This window comes from Centruroides vittatus, unplaced genomic scaffold, assembly GCF_030686945.1.
Source record: "Centruroides vittatus isolate TY-2023 unplaced genomic scaffold, ASM3068694v2 contig_391, whole genome shotgun sequence".
Lineage (NCBI taxonomy): Eukaryota > Metazoa > Arthropoda > Arachnida > Scorpiones > Buthidae > Centruroides > Centruroides vittatus.
In genome coordinates, this window is record NW_027122207.1 from 1,849,794 (window position 1) to 1,855,793 (window position 6,000).

A 6,000-nucleotide genomic window follows, 5' to 3' on the forward strand; every position below is an offset into this window, starting at 1 on the left:
GGTTTTTATGTACTTTTAATGGTACTTTACATCACTACCTGTTTATCTATTCAGCTCGGCAGATACCTTTAATTGTAATGTTTTATCGTTATCCAACTTACCATTAGATTCACTTTTAGATGCTCTGTGACGTAAAACTCAGTTATTAACATTATATATGACAAAAGTTTTGTTAATTCTCAACGAAGATTTATTATTATTGTAATTATCAAAATAATTTAATTGCATCGATTTTATTAGCCAAGCTGTAATGTTTATATCTTTAGAATTTCATATCTAATTGAGAATTTTAATTAAAATTAAGTCGTTGGCAAGAAATAAACAGCTTTTAATCAAAAACTACCAGCAAATAAGACTGCTAAGACCAGTTTTATCCTCGGTATTATTAATAATACACGTCCCAGATATCTGACACTTCTATTTACAGCCTCAGCATGCCATTAGCAAGATCACGTATCTGGCTCTGATTAGTGTAGACATAGTAAACTTGCCTAAATGGGCTGTCAATTAGGCAGTAAGGATACATCGCCTCTTGTCTCGCTAAGTACAAACACTCTACTATCACAAATCACTATTTTCCTCAAATGGTATTGCCAATGAAGAGACCGAAGTATGTCATTTCTTAATGGTTTCCCCACAGCCCGCAATCTATTGCATATAATTATGTAATTTAATAATAAAGTCAATATTTGTATACATAATATTATGCAATATTGTATACCACATATATCAATGCAAATAAATTATAACATATACAACATACACTAGATAATATATATAACTATAAAGTTTATATTACTAATATAATTATACGAGGTATTGTATTGAGTTAATTATAATTATTTAGTAACATCATTCATAGTTATCAGCAGTAATTTAAACATTTTAATACCAAATAAACTTTAATATAAAAAATATTTGTATAAGATATAAATAAGATTCATATAGGCTACATATTACAGTCAAACCTCTGAACAACGACTACCGACGGGAATATAAAAAGTATCCAGAAGTGCCAATATTTGGTGGTTATTTTGCATGCATTTCTATAAGTTTCTGAAAAAAATGGCCGCTGTTTAGACGTGGCCGTTATATGAGGTTCGTATTTTTTCTCTTTTTTATGTGCTTTTCTTACGAATATTTATTTACGCATATCTTTCTTATTGTAAATTATAAATAATAGTATTTTGATTAAAGTTTTAAGGTTTTATCATGTTGCGTTTAAATTAATAAATAAAGAAAGAATAGTAATATATATATAATTATTACGCCTTTGTGTCCTCTATCGTAATTTAAAATTTATCTTGTATACTAGTACTTTTTTATCAATTAACAGGACTTATTATACTAGAATTATGGATGCAGATATTTAATAAAAATATTATTTCTGATCTGTAAGACTAAATATCTGCATCCATAATTCTAGTATAATAAGTCCTGTTAATTGATAAAAAAAGGTACTAGTATACAAGATAAATTTCAAATAAAAAGTAATATATATATTTTTGAAAATATTTATTATAAGTTAAACCAAACATTTAATATGAATAAAAATATTCATATTTCTAACTAGTATATTTGATTTAGGAGAAATATATAATAGCCACAACAATAAATTAAGCATTTTAATATAATTCAAAGTCAATTAACTTTTTTATTTTTGGTTTGTGTATTCATCATATTTGTGAATACGAAATGTGGACTGATTTTTCTTCACAAAATTGTAAAAGATAAAGACACTATTTTTCAAAATAAAAGAATATTTAATCATATTTTTTTAAAATCATATTTCTATCAACTTTAGGAGAAACATGATTTAAGCAAAACATGATTAAAAATTTAAGTATTTGAATAAGACAATTTAATTTATAGAATGATTGACTTACTTTTGGGACATCCTGTATATTAAAATATCCATCTGCTGTAGGAAAAACATAAGTTTAGAAATATAAATCAATATTCAAAACAATTTAAATTAAAAATATAAATTTTAGCCTTTTTAGATGAAAATTTGAATAAAATTACTTTAATTTTAATAAAATTTAAATTTGGATTTAAGAAAAATCTAAATTTACTTTAAAAATCTATCAGAATATTAAATTTAATATTAATGCATTTTAAATAGACTGACCGGATCTATTTTTATCTCGTGATCGTATTGTTTTCTTACATTCATCTAGGGCAAGGTAAATTGTGATAATCCGTGAATTCAACTAATATTCTAAATGGCAAACGCAAACATAAGAATTCTATGTAGTACATAAGAGTGATATCTGCGCCTCTATTCGATTATCGACTTAATGTTAGTAATGACTAACACTGGGTCAATAATCGAACTCTTCCTAAATCCTTGTGTCATTAGTGAAGTTTCCTTAGTTCCTCTTGAAGAGTTCACTCTTCCGCATGACTACGTTTTTTATTCGATTTTTCCTTCATACAAAAGTGAAATTTATAAATTTCTCCAAAGTTGAACTGGATATTTTAAAACGATACTTTATTTAATTCCTGATTTTGAAAGTTGACTAATGTTCGTACAAAAATATAAATTTTATGCAGAAATTCTAAAAATATATATATATATATATATATAAAATATAAACCTTATTTAAATAATGTTTAAAGTCGACAGAATTTAAGATAAAAATTAAAAATTATTAAATGTCATTTCATTATTAATGTCTTCACACAATTAAACTTCAATCTTAAATTCATTAAATATCAGTTATCTTGAACGTTATTAAAGGTTGTTTTTACACAGATTAAAGTTTTTAAAACCGAATTCTAATAATACTTTAGCGTTCAATTCTAAGTTTTTGTTTTTATAATTGAAACATATTAAACCTGGATATTTTCCCAGCTTTTAGGATAAAAGTAAGAAAAGTTATAAGTATCAGCTATCTCAGGGTTTACTATTACCAGAAGAGGAAGTGTATAGCTTTTATCGGATATAAAAGCCACTTGAAAGTTCTTTTTATACAGATAATAAGATACGTCGAAGATTTAGATACCTTTATATAGGTGGATATATAAATATTTTAAAAATAAAACAAGAAAGTTACAAACTTTTTTTCTCCCTTTAATAACAAATGATTATATTAAGAAAATATATATTTGAAGAATAATTTCTAGGCAAAATTTGTAATTTGTGATAAAGCTGAAGCGTTACGGAAATTTTACATTGATGTAAGAATTTAAAGCGACATTTGAAGATTATCATAAAATTGGAATATTGCTTGGATAATTGATTAGTCTATTAAGATTGGCAGGTTGCTTTTAAGATATATGTGAACGGATCATATTTCATTAAAATTAAACAAATTATTGACCATCTGAGAAAGTGAAATTGCATTATTCAAAAGTACCTTCATTCTACATTAACCAACATATAATATATTAATTCATTATTTCAAAATGACTTTAAAAATTTTGATATTCAATTAAAAACGTTACACACGAATGAAATGATTTTTAATGTTGTCAGTTAAGTATTAATCAATGTTATTTTACATTTAATACATGAAGAAAAAAATGAATTTTTCAAAATTGGTTAATGTTCTTTTAACGATGTCAATAACCAGAATGAATATACTAATTAAGTTTATTATTAATGCATATTATATAAAGTTTACAATATTTTTCTACTTAAATTTATGAATATAATTATTCTTAAATTTTGATAAAATTACTAATTATTTATGGTTGAAACTATAATATTGACTTTAAATTTAAAAAATTTTCAAGTGTATTATAGATTTAAATTATTAAAACTAGCTGAAAAAGTCATTTCTTATATATGATACGAATGCATTATAAAAAAAATCTCCTATTTAAAATTTACTCGTTTGAGCTTTGTGAATAATTCATGATGTAATGATTATGATTAAAGAAAATTTAATTTTTGAAAAAAGTAAAAATATAAGTAAAAATAAGCAGAGTTTTTTTTTTCGTTTTTATTCGTCTTAAGTTAATCCTATTAACATCTAGCTTATGGAAAGTAGAAAAAAGAATTTTGACAATCTATATTAACAACAAAACTAATAAAAACTAATTCCATAAAATTCCTAATAAAGCCATAAAATTTACATATTGGATAATAAATTTATATAGATAATAATTTTTAGCAATCAAAATAAGTCAATTGGTTCAGTGACCAGAAAGTAAATAATAGAAATAAATAAATAAATAAAGAAATTCGAAATTTTTCCATATTAGATTGGATTTCATTCGGTAAACAAAATCATTCAGTAGTAAAATTGGTCGTTCAAAGAGAAAATTCTAGTGAAATATTTATTTGTAAGCTTATAGTTTTGAGTTAATTTTATAAATAAAACGTATCGTTACTTTTGTATAACTTTTAAATGAAAATAAACATGGTAAATAAAAGAAAAAGAGGAGCATTAAGGTTAGGTGAATGGATATAGCAAAGGAATTTATGCACTTAGTGTGGTATCATACTGATCCAGCAACTTAGTAAGAATCGATAAGACTTCATGGAACATTTGACTAAGCTCCCGTGGTTGATTTGGGAGAGTGAGAACTTCATGACTGCTATCCCAAGGTAAAGTCATTAACAGAAGATAAAAGCAATTCAATGGCATATACGAAATACCTCGTATATGAAACACTACAATGAACCGATAAAACAGATAGAAGATATTATCGGATTGTCTATGTGTTTACAGAGAAACCTTTTTATGTTTAAAAAGGTTTCTTTGTAATTTCATAAGGTTATTTTCATGAAACAATTATTGTCAATTCTCTTTCTTTTTAGAAGTTATAATAAACCTTTAAGTAAACAAAATCACATTAAAATGCCTGTAATTTTTTAAAATATTATATTTTTGATTATTTTTTGCAAAACGTATCTTATATTGATTGAAAGTTTCCAAGTTGATAATATATGTTTATGGAATATTCTTACTTTGAAAAAAAATATAAAAATAAAAATTTAAATACTGTAAAAATTTAAATTAAACACCCCCACAGATCAAAAATGAATAAAATTGCAAGTTTAGATAAGTACGAGGATGCATCAATATGCATGATGATTGATTTAGAGGGAAAAAAAAGATGAAAAATTATGACGGTTCTTCATCTCTTCCGAAACCTAAGGAATAAATATTTATATAAACCAAACTAATATTTTCATATTTAAATAGCCGGTAGCAATTTTTGACAGACCAAAAAAATGCGATCCTATTAAAAAGCATTAAGCTAGCGTGGATTTCATAGCTTGGGAGTAAAATCGATTAGTCATAATTAAATAATTAAGTTACCATAAAGATAATATTAATAGTCTAGACATTCTTTTAGCGTTGTTGATGGGCGTGCCTCGATCCTGTTGTCTTTTATGAATATTTGTAGATAGCTGCAAATATTATAGACACAATATTATTTATGTAATCTAAAATGTTTCTCAAATAAATCTTTCTATACTTTTCTAGTAGTAATGTCATTCATCTGTTTTCTTACCAAACATTACTGTAGCTTAGGAGCTTTAATGTCATCACCCTTGAAATAATAGGAGTTAATTTGATGAAAGTTGGATGGGCGTTTAAGATCGGATGAGGACGCTCAGGCATTAAATTCTTCTCATTATGTCATAAACTAAGATTGAATATCTAGGTGACACTTTCTGATGCAATATATTTAAAATGACTAAACTCATTTTTGTAAAATTCTCTGATATATATCAAATTAAATATTAAAAAAATAATGTATCTTTCTCATATATAAGCTATGTAAAATGATTTTTAAAAATATTATCAAGGTATGTAAGAGGATAAAAAATACCAGGAAAAGATGGAGTCGCGACAATAAAGCAAGATATAAAGAGAGGATTAAAATTTAAAGCAATCCAGACTGAAGATTTGGCAAAAAAATAAAAATTTTATACAATATACAATAATATATTCTTTAAAATACGCTAGATTCCCGGTTATCCGTGAAAATAGATTCCTTGATCGAGAATAATCCAAACAGAGCTTGGAATAGTATTAT